General features: G+C 34.2%; 1 protein-coding gene across 1 annotated transcript in view; it reads right to left on the bottom strand.

Moving 5' to 3' along the window:
• CALCRL (calcitonin receptor like receptor) overlaps nucleotides 1-26124 on the bottom strand; it is a 97999-nt gene that overhangs the window by 57408 nt on the left and 14467 nt on the right. The window contains exon 2 of the mRNA XM_029934277.1: nucleotides 20519-20586. The gene's annotated coding sequence lies outside the window, so the exon portion shown is untranslated. The remainder of the gene's footprint in view (nucleotides 1-20518; nucleotides 20587-26124) is intronic.

The raw sequence follows: 26124 nt of genomic DNA, 5'->3' as shown, positions 1-26124 counted from the left end.
CATCCTCAAAAGCAAGGGAATCAAGAGCAAAAATGAACTATTGGGACTTCATCAAGATAAAAAGCTTCTGCACTGCAAAGGAAACAATCAAGAAAACTAATAGGCAACTGATAGAATGGGAAAAGATAGTTGCATATCAGTTGCATAGTATCCAAAATCTACAAGGAACTCACCAAACTCCACACCCGAAAAATGAATAATCCAGTGAAGAAATGGGCAGAAGACATGAATAGACACTTCTCCAAAGAGGACATGCAGATGGCCAAAAGGCACATGAAAGGATGCTCAACATTACTTATCATGAGGGAAATACAAATCAAAACCACACTGAAATACCACCTCATGCCAGTCAGAGTGGCTAAAATGAACAAATCAAGAGAATATAGATGCTGGCAAGGATGTGGAGAGACAGGCACCCTTCTACACTGTTGGTGGGAATGTAAACTGGTGCAGCCGCTCTGGAAAACTGTGGAGGTTCCTCAAAAAACTATCAGTAGAACTCCTCTTTGACCCAGCAATAGCACTGCTAGAGATTTACCCAAGGGATACAGAAGTGCTGAGGCATAGGAGCACATGTACCCCAATGTTCATAGCAGCACTGTCAACAATAGCCAAATCATGGAAAGAGCCTAAATGTCCATCAACTGATGGATGGATCAAGAAGATATGGTTTATACATACAATGGAATACTACACGGCAATGAGAAAGAATGAAATCTGGCCATTAGTAGCAAAGTGCATGGACCTTGAGGGTGTCATGCTAAGCAAAATAAGTGAGGTGGAGAAGGACAGATACCATATGTTTTCACTCATAGGTCTAACAGGAGAAACCTAACAGGAGGCCATGGGAAGGTGAAGTGGGGAGAAAGAGTTAGGGGGAGGGAGGCAAATCATGAGAGACTCTTGAATACTGAAAACGAACTGAGGGCTGAAGAGGGAGGGGGAAAAGGGAATGAGGCTGATGGTCATGGAGAGAGGCACTTGTGGGGAAGAGCACTGGGTGTTATATGGAAACCAACTTGACAATAAACTATAAATTAAAAAATGTAATTGGTAGGTAGATACACTATAGCAATCAAAATGGAAAAGCTGTGGATGTTTTCAAATGAAGTATTCTAATTCTTAAACAAATTTTTTTGACATTTATTTATTTTTGAGAGGCAGAGACAGCACACAAGTCAGGGAAGGGCAGAGAAAGAGGGAGATACAGATCTGAAGCAGGCTCCAGGCTCTGAGCTGTCAATATAGAGCCCAACTTGGTGCTCAAACGCAAGAACGGTGAGATCTTGGCCTGAGCAGAAGTCAGAGGCTTAACTATCACCCAGGCACCCCTCTTCTAATTCTCAAATGGTGTATATTCAAAAGTTTAGTAGTATATTTTTGCCTATTAGCCCTGGAATTTTATGATAGCATAGACTTTTATATTCTAAGAGAAAAAAATCCAAGTTTAAAAATAAAAGAATGAGAAGTCTTTGCGTATCTCAGTCTGAGGGGTGAGATAGAATGAGATATAAATATATACTGCTTGATATTAAAGGTTTTTTGGTAATAAGCATATATTTCAATAAAATGTTGCTTTAAAAAATTCAAATAGCGTCTTGTTGAATATGAGTAAACACAGGGTTCTAATTTTGCCAGACCTGGAGATCACAGAGGAAACTGAGTGAGAGCTGGTTCTGTCAACAAATAGGTGTGACCTAAGGCTTCTTGTGCATAGTGCATTCACGTTCCTAATATTCTCCCCTTTGCTTGACCCAAGCTCTACATAATTTGACCAAATCCATTTAACTTTGGTGGTCTCAGTTTTGTTTGTTTTATTTGTAAAATAAGAGTATTGGTCCAGGTTCTTAAATTTCTTTTTTGTTCTTTAATTCTATTATTCTGAGGGGGGGAATATTGTTATTATATATGTGTTAATGCAAATATATTAAATATCAAAGACCAAACTAAAAAAAAAAAACTTTCCCCACTGATTTATCTCAGATATACATGCGACAAATTATTACGGTTGGGAAAATAAAGCTATTTTGATAATTATTGATATACTTAGAAAACTTATTTTGAGTTTTTATAGCTCTAAGGAGTTTTTTTCCCTCCTTCCTTCTCAATGCCTTAGTTAATAAATGAATATGTCAATACTCTTAAGAAATATTATTTAGAAATAGGAAATCTAGAAATAGACCCCGAAGGTGTCTAATATGATGCTCATAAAATGATATTATGTATGTATGGTGTATCTTCCTTTTAAAAAGTCAGGATGATACAGAAGCCTAAAGGCCTACTGCAGAAATAAATAAATGAATTCACTATGCCCTTGAACTGGAGTCCTTCACTCTGTACAAGTGAAAATTTAAAAACTCCCTTCTGCACCTAGTTTTATATTTTTGCTCTTGTGATAATCCGGAACAACTTTTGGATTTTATTGTAATTCATCTACAAATTCTCCTATCTCAGAAAAAGCTACCAATAAAATTTCAGTAAAAGAAAATAAGTATTTTAATCACTGTATGGTGGATGAAGCAATTATACTCCAGTGATAGCTAAAGAATAAGAATAGGTAGACCAAGAAAAAAGATAAGATTAAAAATGTAGTGTTTTCTTTAACATTTTTATTCTAATCTCTCATTCTCCATGCTCAATACCGTTCATAATTAAAGCATTTTATGGAGATATAGAGTTTAATTTTTCCTAAATTTTTTCCTAAAAAGTAAGTAGCAGTTACATTTTAAGGACTGCCAAACTAATTGAGATAATATAAAATGTTTATAATTATTCTTGGCTAAAGGTATTAAATCTACCCTTCTCTACTTTTTCTTCCTTCCCCCAGTTCTCTCCAAGACTGTAACAGTCTCTGTGAACTCTTTGTAAAGGAATGTTTTACATATGAATGCCTTTAATTGACTTAGTTTGCCAAACAATGATGGATAATAGTCCTGAAACTCCTGGGAAAATGTTTTAAACTTTAAGGTTCTTACCCCCTTCCACTGGATCAGCTTTTTAAACTCATTTGTTTTGATTCAGGAATTAATCTTAGTAGAAGGGCAAGATTTTCCTTCAGACCAATAAAGAAGATATTATTCTGATCTAAGCAACTGTGAGAGAGAGGAAAAGGAAAGGAGAGGGAAAAAGAAAGAGACTGAGAGAGCGTCCAGAAGGGGGAAGTAATATGAGCCAAAAAAAGTAACAAAAGATAGGGAGAAAAGGATATACATCAAATGGGCATAATATTTGCATATTAGAATTTCAATTTTCAGAGATTCAAACGTTCCATTTTACTTGACATATATTATTATATGTGATTATTGTCAGCTCTTATTTTTTAAAATCTTATAAAGTAATTGCTCTATCTGATCCCTACTCTATAATTGTTAAATTTTTACTAGTTAATTACATTCTATCTGCCCCCCTCCCCCATTAAGAGGAAAGCAAGAGGATGTTATAGGACTATAATATTCTTTAACACACTCATTCACACACCAAAAGAACAAAAGTAGGTTTGGGGCAGCTTCTTTCCAGCAAATGTGGAAATTTCTCTTCTCTTCAACAATTCTACAGTAGAAAAACTATGCAAAGTAGCTGTCATTGGGCTGATCTTAAAATAATCTTTCATTGAAGCTATAACTTGTGTGCTGACACACACAAAATAATTTTGATTTATGTTTCAATAGATATAAAGTACCACAGAAAACACCCCAGAGTTTGCTCACACTTACATCTTGGGAGAAGATTATTTTTTGGAGTTAGTCATTGATTAATTCCATTGATTAAAGTCTGTATTTCATAAGGCTCTGATATACATTTATACTGCATATTTATGTGACAGGCAAATACTTTGACCTCTATAATCTTGATATCTACATAAAATGGGGATAATGATATACCCAACTTGGGGCTGATATAGTACATGAAAAATTAGTAAGTAGTGAGCTAAGAACACTTTCTGCCATATTAGTAAGTACTTAATAAAAGTTCTCATTATGTATGTATTATTATAAGGCAAATTTAATGTTGGATATCAATAGTTGTCATTCACTAGGAGGAATGGAAAGCTAAACTGGGACATCAGCATAGTAAATATTTATTTATCAAAAATTTCATTATGGGGTATAACATTCTCTTTTCTATCATGTATTATTAGAGTGTGAGTTTGGGAAAGTTCTATAATTGTGGTTGCTTCAGAAAGGCAATTAATAAATTTTATCCAAGGAAGTTTTTTCATTCCCCCATATTAGTTAACAATATTCATTTATAAATATAAAAGAAACTTTAAGTAATATAGTTATAAATTGATGACCACATTTTAAACCCACTACTCATGTATTATTAGAGATAGCAGCATGACATAATGACTCATTTAGAATCCACTTTCATTAAGAAAGGTCATAGCTATTAGCTGTCAGATCTGTAGGAGACTGAAAATGCAACCTTTTATTGTGATAGGATAAATAGACAATAAATTAAAGTACATTCGTGAATCTTGGCTAAAAATGGCATCTGACTGGCAACCTATGCACTATATGCCATCTGCTATCTTTATGCCAACTACACATTGATTACACAAAAATTGAAAAAAAAAAAACATGGAAGCACTGATAATTAACACAGATTTTTCCAGGACTGTGGAGATATTCTAATTAACATAGAACTGGATTCAGAAACAACTAGCGCCTACCCAACAGATAAGTGATTGACACATCAGTGCCAAATGATTGTCTTTTCTGAAGCTCATAGAATTGAGAGTTGTACTCATCAGGAAATTAGTAAGTATAATTGGTTTTGATTTTTTTAAGGGAACTAGAGAAATGAGTCTATTCTTTTTGTACAGCCCCACACACACCTCCCCTCTCCCCTATCCTCCACTCCCTCCCACTGCCTGCCATTCATTCAGGAATCCCACTTCCCAGAAAATGAAATATATCTGTTTATTGATGCATTGATTTGGTTAGGTGTAGATACTGGTGCTGTCTCAATAAATTCTTTGTTTAAAAGTTAATCTAACCAAGACCTATATGGAAGGAATGAAGTAGCAAGAGCTACTATATAGACAATGTATTTGTTTCTTCCTGGAGAAGAGTCTTTTATACATTCTATTCATCAACGTGAAGAGCTCCAGATAACAAGACATGGGATATAGGACATGAGACAAGTCCACATTAGAAAAATCTAGTAAATGTTTACATAAATGCTTCCTAAATGTTGTGAATTTGGCTAAAATCAGTGCCTACATGCTTTAAATTCCTGACCTGAAAGGAGGAAAGGGGTTTTGGTGAAACACTAGAGAACAGAGAGCATAGCCAAGTTCTATTCTTAAAATGTGTATGTCCACAAGCAGATCTATCTTCATGTCATGATCAGCAAATGAAATAAAATAAATTTTTTTTAAAAAGGGCACAATTGAAAAATATTGAAGAACCAAGAGAAGAGAAATATTTTGAAGAATCTGAGGAAGAGTATAAATCTGAAAAGTATGCTTATTAATATACAGAAAAAAATTCATAAACTGCTCTGGCATTTAGTAGTATCTCTGGTAGGAAATTCATAGTGTCTCTGACATCAATTTGCCATACAGTCATAAAAAGGTTTCCAATTAAATATAGTTCATGAAATATTCAGCTGAAGATTTCTTTTTGAAGGGCTGATATGTAAGAAGTTCTTACACAACAATTTAAATTTGGGAGTCAGTGGCATATAGAAGATGTGGATGATTACTTTTTACTTAGAGATTCAATTCTGTTATTATCTGGGATAACTTTAATTTTTTTGAAGAATTTTTATCTCTTCCATCTTCTTTGAAATAATTTCTTAGAAGTTGTTGGCATTATGGACTAAATTATTTTTTTCCCAAAAATGTATATGTGAAGCCCTAATCCAAAATATTACTATATTTGGAGATAAGGCCCTTAATTAAGGAGGTAATTATGGTTAATTGAGGTCATAAGAGGGGAACTGGAAGACACACTAGGGATGCGTACACACAGGGAAAAGGCTAAGTGAGGACACATTGAGAAGGTAGACATCTAAAAGCCAAAAAGGAAGGCCTAAAGAGAGACCAAACCAGCCAACACCTTGATTTTGAACTTCCAGCATCCAGAACTGTGAGAAAATAAATTTGTTAAGCCTCCCAGTGTGTTATTTTATTTTTTTACAGCAGCCCTACAAGACTAATACAGTTTGGTTTTAGTCCTCAGAGCTTGAATCTAAAGTGAAACCTAGAGGATAATTTCCAAGAACTTTATAAATGGTATTATAAAAATTATCTCATCTTAAACACTTTCTAATTGATGATTAGGCCATTTCATTTATTCACAATTTAGAATGGAGAAATATATTTTGATTTTCAAAAGAACAATTTGTGTTAACTAAAGAAAATACTGTATGTGAGGTTAAGTTAAAATGCATTAAAAAGGCCTTCCTTAGATTATTTTAACTAGAGGGATAAATTTCCCTCAAAAGGATCTATGACATCTGCCCAAAGGCACTAAAAAAGATGAATATCATACTATTAAGCTTTAAATATAGCAGTTTAGGGGCACCTGGGTGGCTCAGTCAGTTAAGCATCTGACACTTGATCTTGGCTTAGGTCATGATCTCACTTTCTTATGAGTTCTAGCCCTGCATTAGGCTCTGTGCTGATAGTGCAGAGCTGCTTGGGATTCTGTCTGTCTCCCTCTCTCTCTGTCCCTCCCATATTCTCTCTCTCCCTCTTTGTCTCTCTCAAAATAAATAAAATAAACTTAAAAAATTATTTAAAAAAGTAAAAAATATATAGCAATTTAAAAAATGCTGTGATTAATAACTCTTAGTTCTAGAGTCAAATGCTCATCTTTTGGGAAGCAGAGACAGGCTCATATGTCAACTTATCCTCTGTTTGCCCTACTAATCATTGAAACTTCAGCTGTGATTCTAAAATCTGTAAAATGAAATAGATGCTAACATTTCTAATAGAGCTTTCAGAATAAGAACATTAAAAATTGTTTTCATGAAGTGGATGAAGTTAATCAAATCTTTTATTTCATGTTTTTTAAAGGTCATGTCTTTCCAAGATAGTTAATATAAGACAGAAGTTTGTCTTTTGTATCAAGAGTCAGTTTGATTAAAAGAATCATTTAATGAACTAGTTCTGGAAGAGATCAAAATTTTTTCATGAGATTATGACTTAATATATGCATATATATCTTGGAAAAATCTCATATTTATTGAATGACTTTTTTCAAAGTGTAAAGATAACATTATAATAAAATTGGTTGAAAGTATAGCTCAAATAGGCTAATGATCATAATTATAGTGCTTCTTCTTTTGAAAATTTTTTGAGAGAAAAGAAGTGGACCAGTAGGCAGGGCAGCTGTCTCTGTGGTGAAGAGCATGGTGTTTGCCTACAGCTACAGAGAGCTCGGCAGGGCAAAATAAATCCATTCAAAGATACTTTGAAACTAACTATGAAATCTTGTCGTCTACTTCCAGAAGGAAAATAATGAATAATATAAACTTACTTTTCTTTTTTTTTTAATTTTTTTTAACGTTTTATTTATTTTTGATACAGAGAGAGACAGAGCATGAGAGGGGCAGGGGCAGAGAGAGAAGGAGACACAGACCAGAAGCAGGCTCCAGGCTCTGAGCTAGCTGTCAGCACAGAGCCTGATGTGGGGCTCGAACTCATGAACGTGAGACCTGACCTGAGCCGAAGTCTGAGGCTTAACCGACTGAGCCACCCAGGTGCCCCTATAAACTTACTTTTCAAGAGCATATATATTTGAGTGGTATCTTGAGGAAAAGAAAAAAGAATTTTGAAATGTACAGGAGGGCTATAAGACAGTAGAGGTGTGGGGGAGGGCTAGTGTTCAGATAAGGAATGAAATAACATTTCTAGTATCTAGTCTTAGATAATTTATAAATAAATATATCAATAATGTGGGTCTGGGAGTTTAAGTAGACATATAAATATTGAATGCTTTGCATGTGTTTTGAGAAACAATTGAGTTAAGGGTTTCAGAGCCATTTGAGTGTCCTCTGAACCACTAAATGCTGACTTGTGAACGTGGACTTACAAGAATTTACATGTTTTGTTTGTAGGGAGAAATATCTAGACCATGAATAGATTAATCCTTAGCGTTATATAGAGCAGGAGCAAGACCTTCCATGTGGAAGTAGCTATACTCATGCTTTCCTCTCTGACAATGACTTTATTAGGAAATATCACATACTTTCTTTATTGCCAGGTGACTCACGTGAAACCACAAGATACTTAAAATCAGGGGGCTAATCCCATAGTTCACTTATTACTTCCATAAATCCAGACACTCTGAAACCTACTCTTGGTTCCATATGATTGAAATATCTTAATTATAAATAAGACTAAATAAAGACTAAGACTACATAAACTCTTATTCTGTGACTGAAACCTTGTTAAACCTCAGAAGCCTCTGGATGTCAAGTCATGTTCTCAGCAACTCACAAATTTCTGATTTTATCTGCACCTTAGAACACTGGGCCTCCCGCATCCTGCAAAGTCTTAGTTCTTTTGAAATCTTTAAAGGGATTCTTTGCAAGCCAGTCTTTTTCATAGGCCCATCCCACACCATTCTTTCTCTAGCACTCGACTTTCTTTGTCTATACTCTCTGCCCTTAGAATCACGTTCAGTGACCTTAATCTTGCCATGTCTTACTACTTCAACTTGACAATGATATCACAAAGACTATAACCTAATCAAGTTTTCACATCTCCAGGTGCTATAGTCTTTCTGTGTTCTATACATAAATGGTAGAAAATAACCTCTAATTTTACCTTCTGCTGTCATTACCACTAAGACAGCACAATTCCTTTCCAGAGTTCTACTAATTTTCTCACGAAAATGTTGTCTCCATCTTCAGGTCCTTAGAATCTCCAAACTAATTCAAATGTTCAATAAAGTATAGGTACTATATGATACTCTGAATCTTTATGTCTTCCTCATCATAGATTATGTCTCAGAAAACAAAACAAAACAGCCTCCTATTTCCTTCTTCAGCAACATTCAACATTCCTCTGTATATTTTTCAAGCATATGGATGTTGGTGGAAGGTAGTGGGAAGTGGGTGAAAGAAGGGTGTTTGGACAAGGCATCTCATCCTGGTTCCTTTAATTAATAAAAGGAAAACATAAATAGTCAAGAATTCATTTAGTATTCAAAAATCTATTACCAAAATATCAAAAATAGATAGGAAATAAATTACTATAAATCAAGGTTCAATCTGTTGTTATTTACAACTATTGAAATCAGGATTATAAAATAATTTATATAGTAATAGCTATCGTTTACTGTTTACTGTGTGCTAACCACTGTCTTAGGTACTATAAGCATACTATCGTATTCAATTCTGAGAGTAACAAACTATTATATTCTCTGTCTTATTTTTTCCAGATAAAGAAATTAAAGCTCAAAGTAATCTCACTAATGAAGTGAGCCAGGATTCCAACCTGAGACTCTTACTCTTAAACATACATTTTTAACCAAAATTACCTCTGGACCCTGATATATTTAATTTCCCCTAATAGTCACTGGCTGTATTGATATTTATTAGTACTATTTTAAAGCATATGATAAGCACTTCTGCCCTTCCTACCCAACAAAACCATCACTAAGAGATCATGTGGAGCATTTGTTTACTAGGTACCTACCACCATCCTAGAGACAGATATTAAAATAAATAATCCTTAATATTCTTTTATGTTTGACTTGGTTTCTTTGCTTATATTAAGAGTATTAGAGTATACTTCAAGAAAAAAAATGGACCATATTAAATAATACTATGCAACTTCTGCCTTGAAATTATTCATTTTATGAGCAATCACATATAATTTGAGAAAATTCTGACTCCAGAAAGTGCCTTTTTTTTTCAGAATTAGCAAAATAGTATGTAACATGATTTTTAGAAGATGATATAGTGAGTATCTTTTGAATAAGCCATACATGTGTGGCCAATTCACAGAGTATTAATCATAGAAGACACTTTTATCTCAGTATTTTATCTTGACATTGATTACACACTCAGTAAGTACCCATGTTTCGGCACACAAGTCTAGTGAAACAGACTGTTGAAATAACTTAAAACACCGTCAGCCAAAACTTAACTCAATGCCATTCACAGCAATTAAAGTTAGAAAGACCCAATTGTTTCATTAATAATAACAATCATAGTAACAAAAGCTTTTATTTGATGATAACCAATTATATGCATTTTTGTTTATTATTTTGTTTAAATATCATTATTTCACAATATAAACAAGATCAGTTAGTTACAAAACTTTTAATTTAAAGATGAGGACTCTCAGGACCAGGGAAGTGAAATGTTTTGACCACATTAACACTGTTGCTCAGAGGAAAAAGGCAGACTAGAAACATGTCCCCTCACCCAAATTCCTATTTGTTGTCCTGTGCTCTCTGAGGGATACCATCTTGGATATGCAAAATCCTGGGAACTGAGCTAACAGCATTTCAAGATGAAATGTGAACAACTAACTATATCTGCAAATGGTCATGTGTTCTTTATTACTAAGATTTCAGTTAAAAACTAGCACTTTTAGAAAATATATATTACATATGGTTTAGGCAGATTTAAACTCAAATGACTTAAATGAGTTACATTTAATGAACAGAATCTATGCTTAGTCTTTCATCAATTCCACCAATGTTTGAAGTCAGCTCAATGCCCCTGGCAAGAGTCTGGTTTTACCTTCTGTAAAGAATATATTTTATCACAATCCTGTTTCAATATAAAAACTTACTGCCTAGTGAGTTTCTTAAGGTCCTGGTGCTAAATAGGTTTCCACATAAAGAGAGAAAAATACAATAAAATGGCCATTCAGAGACCTGGAAAAGATACAATGACCACAAAGTCTCTATGCACAGTTGTGTGTATTGAGTAGCATTTTCAGCATGTCAGGATATGGAAAGCAACTTCAGAAATTTGACAGAGCAAATTTTTTTTCAACAGAGATCTCAATCACACTGCTTATTTGAACAGAGTTTGCATTAGAACTGCATGAGAGATCTTGAGACAGCAACTATCCTCAAGTTGATGGTATATCAGCACAGTATGTGATCCCAGTTAGAAAATAACTTGACAGATTCAATGGACACCAGACTGGTTATGAACCCCGAACAGGGTGGTTTCTTGAAGTTCAGATTTAACAGAAGGTGAATGGGGGCATCATGAAATGGATTCATCAAATCTAACAATGTCCTAGAGTAAATAGGAATGCTTAAAGTTTCACGTTTACAATATAGAGGCCATCTAGAAGAAGATGGAGAAAACTTAAGTTTTGTGAGAAATGGAATGTTGCTTATAGATAACTTCTAAATGGCATGATTAGGTGGTTTGTAGCCATTGTATAGGATAGTCAATATAAGTATATTGAAGAGAAATAGATATTTATTTTGGTTGTGACACCAGATTACTATTTGCTTTCTTTTAACCAATCTTTTTATTTGTCTTCTTCTCTGTTTTTCATTTCAAAAATGTAGTGATTGTATCAAAAAACTGTAAGGATACTTCTGGTACTATAAAACAATAAAGCTAATATATTAGAAGACTAAAAATAGGGCATATTAAACCTCTATGGCCAGAAATGGCAGCAAAGACTTCCAAGTTATAGAATTGTTATAGAGAGAATAGAAATTACAATTCACATTATAATAGATATGACTCATCAGAAAAAATGTGGCTATTTCTTGACTCACAAATAAAATTTTGCAAAGATGAATCTACTCTTCAACAAAAGGAATAGACAATAATTATAAAATGTAATAGAAGAATTTTCTCTGGCTACAGATATATAGACCTTTCCAAACCAGGCATTACTAAATGTAAACCCTAAAAGTGGTCTTATGATTTTAATCTGTGTAAGGGGCACCTGGGTGGCTCATTTGGTTATTTGTATATAATTTTCCATGAAATATTCCATCAAATGTCATGTTGCATCTGAGATGTTATAGAAGCATTCAATATTATTTTTCCTTTGCAAAGAAAACACAAGACTTATCTTAATAGAATAATGTTGAGGAATATTTTTAATGTTTATTTATTTATTTGGAGAAAGAGAGAGAGAGGGAGAGAGGGAGAGAGGGAGAGAGAGAGAGAGAGAGAGAGAGAGAGAGAGAGAGAGAGAGAGAGAGAGAAGCAGAGAGAGAAGAAGAGAGGGAATCCAACACAGACTCCAGCCTGTTAGCACAGGCCTGATGTGGGGCTGGATCTCAGGACGTGAGCCAAAATTAGTAGTTGGAGTTTTAACTGACTGAGCCACGCAGGCGCCCCATGTTGAGGAATATATTTATGATCTGGCTATAATTGTGAATTCTAAAGTCTGCTATGATTCAGAAAATTTATGCCTTTGATGGGAAAATTCATTCCAAAGTATGTTGTGAATTTATGTGCACATGTGATTAGTGCGTATAGTGGTGTGGCAGCCTATGTGTCATGGCACTGTTTTCTGGATTCTTTATTGAATGTCCAAAGAGGTTGGAAAAACTGGAGAGTAAATAGAGAATAATAAACTTTTTCTGGAAATAAATAACTAAGGATTAGCACATTCTATAAAGTGGAATCCAAATGATTGGAAGTTGGAGTTTGTTACCAATTATATAGTAAATGTGAAAAACAAGTTTACGCTCTTTGTGTGATAATAAGAAATAATAAATTCAGCATGGCATATTTTTTTTCTTATCGATAGAGACTCTCCCACTGAAAGCCTCATTAACAATAGCCAAATTGGTTTTTTAAATGTAGTGCTGACCAATGAGGTAATTCTTTACAAGAGGAAGTGATAGTTACTGGTTACTTTAATTTCTCTTACAGAAATGTTGAATTTTCATCTGGAGGTCTTGGTGTCATGTAAACCAGTTTAAAACAATAAGAGTGGGTCTAAAGACTGGTTGGAGTTAACTAATTGTCACCAGCTCTATTTGCCAGACTTACTGAATCACAGCTTTAGTTTCCTTTAAGTCCAGAGTCCAACAGTCTGTTCTCACGGCAGACAAACTTTAGATTCAGCATATTAAAAGCTACAACGATTTGTGCTGGTTTCCCTTTGTCTCATATCTACAGCAGTCTGAGAGAGCAAAGAAATTTTAGCCACAGCAGGAATTTCCTGTAAAATACAATAAATGACTGTACTTTCCTCACATGCCACATCCTTTTTTAATTCCTAGGTCCTAGACATTGTCCCACTACTTTAGGTAGAAATTTGCCCACTTTTACAGGAAGTGATACATGTAAATTTTTTTTCATTTTTTAAAAATAATTAGCAAACATATAAATAATATGTCATTAAATATAATATTAGCAGGACTTATACATTAATGGAACAAGCCACAGACTGTGGAGAGCTTGCCCATCTGGCATTTATAAGCATATTGTGACTGATGGAATAATATAAAGAGAAAATGAGATAACCTCAGAAACATATAAATATGGGCAGTTTAGGAAGAGCTGGCTAAGAAGTAGCTCATTTATAAGCCTGATAGGCATAAATAAAGTGGCCTAATCTGATTGATAATTTTACTTTGTCACATTCAAGCTAGGGTTTGCACATTTCAGGAAGAGGAAAAGATTTTGTCAAAATTGATATATTCCATAAAAAGATAACTAATTTGCTTTGAAAGGAAGCTTAAGGAAAGCCTGGGAGATAGGATGGAGGACAGATGAAACAATAATAAAATAGCTAAGTGAAACAAACAAGGATTTTGGTTGGGGGTAGGGAGATGCTTTTTTTTTTTCCATTGGGGTTTTCCTACATAGGGGAAATCCACACCCCATTAACTATTAGAATTCATTTGAAGTCTGATGGACTCTGGCTGAGGTTTGACCTGAAGGTTCTGATTCTTAATCATAAGTATGGGACTATCCCACTGAACAAGTATTCAAATGTCATCAAAAACTTCTTCAATATAGTACTCTCTGTTCAAAGATTGCTGATTTTATGAGTCAATGCATCTTGGTAAAAGATCATAGAGTTTTCCTCCAGCTAATGCCAACCTTTTGTTTTTGCAAATGTATAACATTCTTCATTATCAAACATAAAACTTTGTTATCAAAAAAAGTAAGCTATTTGTTAATGATCATAAATTGCAAATATAAATTATTACAAATAGAATTACAAGCCCCAGTTGTAAAGGAGTTTTCTTAACCTCCTTGTAATTTATTGTCCTTTATAACAAAAGGAGAAGCCTTTTTGATATGTTCCAACTCACTGCTTACAGAGCTTTATATTTATTTGTTTACTAGTAGCACCAACAGCTCATTTCCATATGATATATGTAGTATCTAGTCCCATTATCCCACATTCAATTAATCTTGTGATTAAGCCAGAAAGAGAGAGAAAACAGATCATTGAGTGAGCAGGGGACATTTTGAGAACCATGATATTTTTCTTTTCCTTTTGAAATGTTTGCATGGCTAATATGCAAACCTCACCTAATCTTTTCATAGGAATATTTTCAATGAAGTCTTACTGCTAAAAACTTCTGTGCAACAAAACATGTACCTTGGTGAAATTGTATTTAAAAAAATTTCCTGGGGCAACTGTGGGTGGCTCAGTTGGCTGACTCTTGATTTTGGCTGAAGTTCTGATCCCAGGGTCATGAGATCAAGTCATACGTTGGGTGGAGGGGGGAGCTGCTTAAGATTCTCTCTCCCTCTCCCTCTGCCCCTCTCCCCACTTCACACTCTTCCTTTCTAAAATAAAAAATAAAATTGCTGTCCAAATGGCTGTCAATGAATGTTTTTAAAATATCCTACTTGATTGTGTTACCATTAAAACTTTTTAGAAATAATAAGAATGATGACGTAGGTAATATAATAACTAACACTTTTTTAAGGTTTACTAAATTCCAAGCTCTTATATAAGTGCCAAATACCTCTACCTCTAATTGTCTCTATCAGTTTATATACAGAGTGGCCACCACATCTGGAAACATAAACAATACATAATAAATGATTTTCTCATTTATATTATAATAGATAAAAAAGTAATATTTAGGAGGTTCAGACCTTATGATCACATTGTTAAAAACATGTACAGTAGGTATAGGTACTATGTTTTTCTTAGGTTTACCTGTGAGGAAACTGAGGTAAAAGTAGGTTTATTAACTTTGCCAAGTGATCAAAAGGTGATTAACTCAGGATTTGAACCAGGTAGTTTGGCTCTAGAGTTGATACTGTAGATCAGATTATAGTAAATTATTCATAAATTTTGACAAATAATTTTTAAACACAAGTAAAACTTTATTATAAATGCATCACTTAATGAGATGAAGAGGGGGAGAGTTCATTTTGAAGAAGGCTTGGCAAACACCAAAGTCTGCAATTGTGCCTATCTCCTTTGAGGCCTAAGGAATTGTTACACTTTGCAGCAACGTTTTGTGGTACGACTCAGATGGGTAAAAGAATGTGTGTGTGTGTGTGTGTGTGTGTGTGTGTGTGTGTGTGTGTGTAAAGAAGTAAAAGTAAGACTATAAGAAAGGAGGGTAAAAATGAAGAACTGGCCTAAAGCTTGGACCTTCAGAATTTTGTAAGGATGAGAGTTAGGATGGGGTTCAGATGAAGGTTTAAGATCTAGAATTGATTTCTGTAAAACAAGCTGTTTCTGCCTACCTCTTACGGGGTATCCATACCCCAGTCTGTAGATCATTAGTCTAAAGAGATGTGTCTAATATGTAAGACATATTAAATGATGAAATGCAATTCTACCATAAATAAAACCATATTGCATTTGAGAACCATTATGTGGGTACTCTGGTTAGAAAAATTAGTAAGACTTAAACTGTAATTTAATGTAAAGCAAACATGAAAATGAACAAATGATAAGTAAATGCATTTTTGAAAATTTATAGTATTATACTGCATATAGCATGATTCCTATTAAATTTCAACAACTTATTTTTTATCTATTAAATAAATAAGTATGAAAATATCATGACATTAATAATGTTTATTCTAACATTGACATCAGAAATCCTCTTAGGAAAAGAAGGTTTTTTTTTTTTTATAAAATACATTAAAAATTACACTGTGGTGTCTGGGTGCCTCAGTCAGTGGAGCATGCAACACTTAATCTCAAGGTTGAGAGTTTGAACCCCACATGGGTGTAGAGATTACTTAAAAAATAGAACCTTAATAAATAAATAATAATAATAATTAACAGTTGGAGTAGAGCAGGTACATGGCCATAAATCCTCTCCACCAATCAAGATTAGAAAGTGTAGTATTGTTCCTCCTGGAAAGGAATCAAGAAAATGAGTGATAAACAGAAGGAATAAAGGCAAAGTGGATCCAACAAGATGGAGAGAGGCAGGAAGTAGCTATGATATTGAGAGGACAAGGGACATTTTAAAAATGGTGATGTCTACCATTTGATTGAAATGATGAAGTTTGCATTGCTATCTATCAACCTCTTCTGAATTTTTCATTATGAAAACCTGCAATGAAGTCTACTATTTTCTGAAGCAATTTATATGAACAAAATTTTGTATGGAGGACAAGAAAAGGGCTATTTCAGGGATCACTACAGAATAAAATAACTTTATGTACTAAAAAAGTCTGGTTAAAAGTGAATTAGCAATGAGTTTTCAGAAAAGCATAAAGGACACCAAGGCACTTGATCCATAACAACACTGAATTTTGAGGTGAGTGTTAGATTCATTCTCAATTTTGCATGTGATAACATAAATGACAAATATATATAGCAAATGTTCCTCATCAGTTGCGCTAAATTTATTTTGTAGAGGGGCACCTGAGTGGCTCAGTCCTTAAGCATCTGACTACAGCTCAGGTCATGATATCACAGCTCGTGGGTTCGTACCCAAGTTGGGCTCTATGCTGACAGCTCAGAGCCTGGAGCCCACTTCAGATTCTGTGTCTTCCTCTCTCTGTCCCCCTCCCCTGCTCACACTGTCTCTCTCTTGAAAAGAAGAAAACAACATTAAAAATGTTTTTATTTGAATTTTTATTGGAAATATGGCTCCTTACATAGCAAGATGAGAACAGGTATTTTGGGGTACATACTATCTATTAGGAATTACATCTTTTGATTCTTTAAAAAATCACATTTAAAAATATATTTTGTAAATCTTAATACCTATTTTTATAATAGATCCTTTTTTTTAAATTTTTTAATGGTTTTTTTATTTTTGATACAGAGAGAGACAGAGCTTAGAGGGGGAGGGACAGAGAGAGAAGGAGACACAGAACTGGAAGCAGGCTCCAGGCTCTGAGCTAGCTGTCAGCACAGTGCCTGACGCGGGGCTCGAACCCATGAACATGAGATCTGACCTGAGCCGAAGTCGGAGGCTTAACCGACTGAGCCACCCAGGTGCCCCTATAATAGATCCTTAATCATGTCTCCTAGAAAAATTATGTCTTCTAGTTTATCTATATTTGACTCTGAGCAACAGGATAGTATGCAATAAAAATTACAAAGGATGGTAAGACAATCATGGATGAACTTGAATAATTGAGCATAGTTCAAAAGACTGAAGATATAATTTTTTGTAGTATTTTAATACAATTTACAAACATTGATTTTCAGATTTACCTTAATTTACTTCCTACTGTTCTAGTCAAACTGACTCACTGCTGATTCTCTGAACTATTCATATTTGCTGAGAAAAATTGCAACCTGCCTTATTGTGAAAATCTTATCCAGTCTTTAAGAATCAGGCACTCCTCCTACAAGTAAAGCGATGTTTGTTTATTATTTCTGAGAGAGGAGAGAGACAGAGTGGGAGTAGGGGAGGGTCAGAGAGAGAGGGAGACACAGAATCCCAAGCAGGCTCTAGGCTCTGAGCTGCCAGCACAGAGCCCAATGCCAGGCTCCAACTTATGGACCATGAGATCATGACCTTCGCGGGTCAGAAGCTTAACCAACTGAACCACACAGGCACCCTAAATTAGACATTGTTTTAATAGATGCAAAACTAAAATGTATGAAGATGCTCAATTGTTTCTCAAATAATCTGTAAACATAATGCAATCCAGGTAATGAATTATATTAACAAAATTATTAATAGAATTTAGTAAATATAACAATTTAGTTAAGTTTCAAATAAGTAATAGAAAAGATTAACAATTTAATAACACATGCTGATACAACTGTCCATCAATTTGGAGGAAAAATTTATATCTGAGATTCAGTGTCAGTTGGATAAAATTTCATTGTGAATGTGGACTATTAAAGTGTTAAGAAACTTAAAAGTTAATATTGGTGCTATGTTGGAGGCATAAAAGAATTTTTAGGAAAATTATTAAACTTTAGTGAAAACCAGAAACAGATCCTTCTATTGCCCAAATTCAATCTAGCCAAAGATATTCTTATTTTTTTCTCTTTCCCACCTCTTAACCATCTCTCATCTTTCAGAGTCTAATAGATGATTATCTAAATGAAGCAGGGCAAAAATACTCAAAGTTAGAATTGAGCTATTGCAAATCACTTTATTTGTTACAAATAACTTAGGTAGTATTTTATTTTCCACTCATATCTATAATTCAGAATAATTAGTGTCAGAGGTTCCAGGATCTCAGAGCTGAATGGTCCGTCCTGAGAAGTCTTATAGTGTAACCTGTTCATTTTACAGATTTGGAAGGTAGGAGTTTTGGAGACTTTTGGCCTCATATCCCACAGCCATGGTAGATGAGCTAAGACTAAGAATTCCCGAAGTGCCAGTTCGGTGATTCTTTCATTAGGTTAAAATTAAATCATTTTTGAGTCAAACTAATATGATAGCAAACTGCAATCCTGATTCTCAGTTATACTTTTTTAATCTCCCCAGAAACAAAGTTTCAACCTCTTTCTTGCAGGAATTTAAACACACATTCACCTTAAACTATACTTGTTGGAAATAAAATTTTAAAAACTACAAAAGAGGCAATTAACTGCTCACAAGGAATCTTACCAATACTCTGCAGTCAGAGATCAATCGGATGAAGAGAAAACAGTTTATATTTGTACCTTTTGTTTTCAAGCCACTTCTAATCTATCTCCTTCACACTATCCAATACACGTTAAAATTTATAAGTTGGAAAGACAGAAAAAGTATTGTGTAATCCCCTGTATTTTCACAAGAGGATGACTGGTACACACAGATGGTGGAGGTCAAGATCAGTTGTTGCCTAGTAAGTGAATTTTCTTCCATTTTGTGCTCTTTCCTATGTATCTTCATAATTGGGGCTTATAAAAATTGATCTGGCTACACTCACTTAAAAAAAAGTTCAGGAAGAAAAATCCAGCTGTCAGATATAAGTTGGCATTTTGAGCATTCAAGCCTTGTTTTAAGGAACAGTGAGTCACATAAAATGTAATGTGCAAAGGAAGCTGACACATAAAAGGACAGAACAACAATGATGATTTCCCAAAGACATGCTGTGGGAAAAAGAATAATTACAGAGGGTCTATTTTTGGATCCAGCAGAATTACTTAGGAATTTAAAACTCAGAAGAAAGAATTATGTCACTTAGCTTTGAATTTAAGATAAAATTATTGAGGAGCCTTATTCATTAGTGTTCATATAGTTTATCAGGATGATACATGATTGAATTGTTAAATACTTTGTAGTCTAAAAATAAGTTAGGACAGGAAAACTACTTTAATTTTGTCAGGAAGGGGGCTGTGAGGTGTAATAATAATTGCATAATTAATAACATCCATGTTATGTGACATGGAACTATAATGCTAAATATAAATAAGAAGACATATCCGTCTACATCAGTAATCTTTGTGGCAGCACCAACGCCCCCTGAAACTTGAAATTAATGCCCAGGATTGAAATGGAAACTATTTGGCCAGAGAATTCTAAAAATAGTTTCTAGAACAACTTAAACCTTTAAAACAGCTTACCCCCCCCCATTTTCCTGTTCCCTTATTTATAAATGATATCTTCTTATGTTCCAAATATGGGAAAGTTTTACAATCATTTATAGGAATCTAACAACAACTATGTGAATCACAAAAGAATGAACTCTACAGAGAAAAGTTAGTTCAAATGAACAACCTAGCTCTATTATTTTATAATATTAAACATAATTTGTTTTCTATGTATGTATGTATAGATAGATAGATGATAGTATTGTAAGGTTAGCCACAGACATGTGTGTGTGTACATATGTGTGTCTTTTTTGTATGTGTGCAATGTTTGTGGCAAACACTACCAGATTATTAATATTATAATATCTACTGGACCCATTCAAATTAAGTTAACATCCTTAGTTCTCTGGTCAAGGAAACAAGAACTTGGGGGCTAAATCCATACCCGAAGATCCCAAGGAAATGACTTTATAAATTTGACAGATGTCCATAAGTATATCCTTACTAGTATTTTGTTAGACTACCTTTCATAGTTTTCCTTTATTCAGAAGTTATTTGATATTAGGAATCATCCTGTGAAATATTTCTTTCTATTATTAACATGTTCATATTATTCTCAACTTCACTGGAAATCCTACATGTCACTTTCATTAGGGCCTGAGTGTTCCTTTGGAATGTATGCAATACCTGACAGTAGGGCCATCCAAAGATTTGATAGGTGGCATCACAAGTGGTTGATGTGTCATCGTAGAGCCCTGGATGACAAGAGAACATTCCTGTGAATTTGATCATATTATTAGTGAATAATGGGATTTTAGAGAATTTAACTTATATATGATTGTGATTCTTTTATTAAAATTGTAAACCTTGTATGTCAAATGTTGAATTTTAATGGGAAGTTGGGAGAAGATGTATCAGGCACATTGAGGTAGCCAGGTTTGCCACCATGTTAACCTAGAAGTAATCAAGAACTTTGTTCCTGGAACCCTATTTTTTAAGAATGGAATTTTTACAAGGCACAAAGATAAAGGATGGTCCCTATTGTTCAAGATCTTAGCAGTATGAAAAGGTGGATGACCTGAAATGTTCAGGAAAAAGGTTGTACCCAGAAAACAGAATGACTCAGTCAGTGATTCTGAGGATGGAATGATGTAGTTGGTTCAAAGTATAGAAAGTAGGCCAAATGTAATCAAAGTGGAATGAATGAGGGGCAAAGAGTGTCATAGACCTTGTCAAAGACGGAAGCAAGAGGCTAGATCATGACAGTACAACATTTAACTTTCTTTAAACATAGGATATTACCAATAAGTAAGATTCATCCACTACTCAACAAAGCATGTATATGAACGGTGTTTACATGCATCTTACCAGACTTAAACTAATGTTGAAGGCAAGATATAGCTATAATTGAGTTTATCCTGCTTTGCCTTTACATGGTATTTGGACTTAATAGAACCTTAAAGATGTCAAATTTGTGTTTGCAAATTATTTATCTCCAGTAGTTTATATTGTGATTTGAGAGGCTTTGACTGAACTTATGTTTATGAATCATCAATTGGTTGCTACTTTTTTTAATTTAATTTTTTTTCTTTGAGAGAGAGAGAGAGAGCACACGATTGGAGGAGGGGTGTGGGGAGGAAGAGAGAGAGAGAGAGAGAGAGAGAGAGAGAGAGAGAGAGAATCTCAAGCAGGCTCCACACTCAGCAGGGAGCCCAACATGGGGTTCTAACCCATGATCCTGGAATTGTGACCTGAGCTGAAATCAAGAGTCAGATGCTCAACCAAATGAACCACCCAGGTACCCCTATTTGTTGCTACTTCTAATGATAATCTTTGACTTATTGCCAAGGATTTCTATGAAGTCATAGGGATTTTGACTTGAAAACTCAAAAGTACTAAGAAAGCTGTGTTAAAAGCAATCTCTATAATCAAATCTTTTGTGACTCAAAAAACATTTTTGGATTACTTTGTAAATTTTTACATCTTCACATGTTTTAATAATTTATTATATATTATATATTATTATAAAGTGTGAAGTATATGTTACAATTATGATCATGATCTGGACTGATTAAGGAGATGTGTATTTTTACACCAATAAACATTTCACATTTTTAGAATCTGGATTTTCTACAAGTTATTTTGGAAAAAATAAAAACTCTTGTCAGTCTCAGGCTTTACTGGCGTATCTATGGAATTCAAAAGGTTCAAAGTTGAAGTTTGTTTTGAGTATTTTCCCAACTTGCTATAAAATAGCACATGAAAGAAAAAGGACTACTGTTTTTTTTTCCCCTGTATGGTTCTAGTAATTTTATTTTTCATTCCAACTGAAAATGCTATGAAAGAATCTTCCCACCCTTTTGGTGATATGGGGTTAGTTAAAAACAAATATGTCAGTAGTCACTTTTGGCTATCAGAAAATTGATGATGAGGTAATTTTGATTAGTAAATGTGTTGCACTTATTAACAAAATAACATATATGTCAGCATAGTCTTACTTTCACTTTCCTCTGAATAATATCTGTATTTGTAGTACCAAAGATTAATTAATATCCAAGAAGAAAAGATACAAAGAAATCATAAAGTCTTAATGAAAATGAAAGATATATCTAGAGAAAACTCAAAAGAAAACTACTTTTGTTCAAGTAGTGCCATTAGCTCAACTGATTAGAAAATGAAATAAAAATGAACTAAACCCTAAAAACACAGAAAAAATATATAGCAATAAGAATAATAGATAAACCTTATTTGTAATGTCTGGTGAAACATCACAACTGAGCTAAAAAAAAAAAAATCCCTCAAGCCTAAGTATGTTTATTAAGAGGAAATTAGAACATTGGAGAAATATACTGGTTAAATTCAGCTGATGGGCATAAGGATAATTAATCATCTCCAAAATGAAGGATTATGTGAAAGACTAAAACTCCAATGCCTTCTATGTCTTTATGTGTAAAAAAAATTTCACCACAGTGGAAAGAGAGACACTATTTTTTTCAAGAAATTGTAAGCTCCATAAATGATTTTCACTATTCAAAAGATGATAAAAAGCATACAGCACATGTCATTATACATGTGTCCAAAGTCATGGAATGTTAAACACCAAGAGTGAATCCATGTAAACTATGGATTTGGGGTGATCATGACGTGTCAACTGTAGATTCATCAACTGCATGTAACACATATACAATGGTGCAGCATGTGGATAGTGAGGGAGGGTGTGCCTGAGTGGGGACAGGAGTGTGTGGGTAATTTTTGTTTCTTCCATTCAGTTTTGCTGTGAACCTAAAACTGCTTTAAAATAATAAAGTCTATTGAAGAAAAAGTGCAAAGTCATCTGAATGGAATTATTCATTTTCTTCCTCTAATTTTAAAAGAGATTTTGATGTGTATTTTGATGGGGCTTTTTGAATAAAGGATATGGGGAGTTAGAAATACAATTCTGGGCATTATCAGTCTGTGTTCTTGTTCATGGTGAAAAATGATATTCATACATTCCCAGTTTTAAAAGTTATAAAACACACTTTTTACTTTCTCTGGGCCAGCCAACCCAAAAGAGACAATCCTTCTCTTAAATAATTATACCAAAAGTGGCTTAGCCATAATTCTGCAACATCGAGTCAGTGATACCCAATTAAAAACAAATGTTCCCGAGAAAAATTTTAATTCTTTTTACATACAAATTTGCTGTGATTCATAATCAGGGCAATGCAAATTAAAACCACAATGAGATACTATGTCACTCCCACCAGACTGAAAAACATTTAAAAGCTTGACAGTAATACAAAGTGTTGGAAAGGATGTGGTGCACTGGAAACTTCATACACTGTTGATGAGAGTATAAATTGGGACAAGCACTTTGAATTGCTAAGATCCTGAAACCCCACTTGTAAGTTATATTCCCTGAAGAAACACAGACACATGTGTACCAGGAGATTTGTAAAAAATGCATTCATTGCTTTATTGTTTGCCATAGTAGAACAGTCTCAGCAGGAGAAAAGGACATACACCATGGCACTCTCATACTAGGGAACTCTGCAACCGTGAAAAGAAAGAACCACAGCCACGTAGGTACATTAATAGGGCTGCATCTCCAAAATGCTGACTGAAAGAAGCAATCTCTGAAGACTATATTCAGAGTGATTCCACTTTGATAAAAGTAAAAATTAAAAAAAAAAGCAGAACAAAGTAACACATTGCTTAGAAACACGTATGTATGTCGTAAAGCCATAAGTAAAGCAAAGGAATGATTATAGTACAAGTTTTGGCTAATGATTTACTGCTGGTGCCCTATGTGTGACTTAATTGAGAGGAGCATGATGGACAAGCTAGGTTCCAGGAATTTATTGATAGAAACAGTATATTTTTGCTATCCATAATCAGATATATGTATAAGATTTTTTAAATTATAAAACATGTTTTATAGAAGAGTATGAAGAATATGATTCCTTCCTCTGGAATTATGTATTTGTTGTGGATTTATGGATCAAAATATCAAAATGCAATGTATCAGGGATAGGTCAAGGCACTGGGTGAGAGAGCAGCTCTCTCACATAGTACTGATCCAATTTTTAAATTTTTTAAAGTTTATTTTACTTATTTTGGGGGGGGGAGAGAGAGAGAGAGAGAGAGAGAGAGAGGGAAAGCATGGGAGGAGCAGAGAGAAAGGGAGAGAGAGAGAGAGGGAATCCCAAGCTGTCTCCACACCATCAGCACAGAGCACAATGTGGGGCTCAAACTCACAAATCGTGACATCATGACCTGAGCTAAAATCAAGAGTTGGTTGCTTAACATACTGAGTGACCCAGGCATGCCAGTACAATTTGAAAGTTTACTTCCTTTTGTCAAAATATTGTTAAGATTAGACCCCCATTGAATATTTCACAGTAAAATCATACTCAATGCACAATTTAAACACAGAATTTTACAAATATGATTTAGGCATATGAATTCTATTTGACTTTAGGTTACTTTCTTGGATATACAGGAAGTTTTGGAACACCAATGATGAGCACCCCTTGAGTCAATGTATATGCGTGTGAGCTTGTGTATTTATCCCTGGGTCCAGTGAAAGAGAAAAGGGTAAGTAAAGTTGTACTTTGGATTATTACCCATTTCTCAAGACTTTTAAGTTAGGATCGTTAAGATAGGGAAAATGCACCCCCAAATCACAAAACTAATAATTAGCAAAGCCAAAATTAGAAGAGAAAGTAATATATGTGTCTTGTTATTTGTGTGTAATTCATTTGAATTAAGACTTGTTATTCTATTTAGAAAGAGAATTACTTGATTTAAACATGTGCCATGTTCATGCTTTTATTTTGTTATTATAAATTTGAACCTAATTGTGTTTTTATGTGTTAATTCTCAACATATCCTGAATTCACCAAAGAGAAAACTGTTTTCAGGGCACACAGGGATCATGTAAGCATCTCTTCTCTCTACAGACTGAGCCATGGCAGCCTGATTTGGAAGGTTTAGAATGAGCCAAGGGATTTATAGTTTACCGAACAATTCTGCTGCTTTAAATGTGGAATGATTAATACAGCCCAACTTCTGGGCTGTCTTTTGAGAAGATGTCCTCGACAGACTAAGACTTGCCAGTAGGTCAGACTCTTGTGAACCCTTAAAGTTATAGTCATTGTCTTGAGCAGTTGGTTCCAAGCTTTAGAATACAATTATCATCCAGGAGGTGGTGTTTGCTTCTCAAAATTTCTCATAAACACTCCTCACCTCTTATCAGAAGGAATAACTTCTAGGTTTAACCCTCGACCCAATTTCTCAAACAAAAGGGCAAATTAAGTTTTCTATTCTGAACTGTTAGACCAAGCAGTTGGAATTCATTTGCATACTAACTTTTCCTCCATGGCCCTGTATCCAACATGTCTCCACATCTTAATTTGTGAAGTTCAGTGCTGGTTTTTTATTTCCTATACTTTCTGGCAAATAAAAGGTATCTTAATGAACAAATTTATTGCCTCTTCTTTTATCCTCTCTTTTGCTACTTTTTTTACTCCCTTCTTTAAAATCTAATTTCTCTTACTTTCAAAACCCATCTCTCCTTTTACTCAGTGAGCAGTAATTTCATTTTTACAGTCATATATATATATATATATTTATCCTGTAATGAAAAATTTTCTGAATCTTCTCTTTTTTTCTGTTCTCTAGATTGTCCCTTCACTGATTAACTTGATATCTTTATTTCTTGTTTTGTCATCTTCTGGGTGAATCTCCAAACCCTTCAATCTTGTCATTTATCGAAGACATTGGCACCAGACCTGTAACAAAATGCAGCG

Source organism: Suricata suricatta, chromosome 3 (assembly GCF_006229205.1).
Source record: "Suricata suricatta isolate VVHF042 chromosome 3, meerkat_22Aug2017_6uvM2_HiC, whole genome shotgun sequence".
Classification (NCBI taxonomy): Eukaryota; Metazoa; Chordata; class Mammalia; order Carnivora; family Herpestidae; genus Suricata; species Suricata suricatta.
This window is presented reverse-complemented; position numbering and strand designations above follow the sequence as displayed.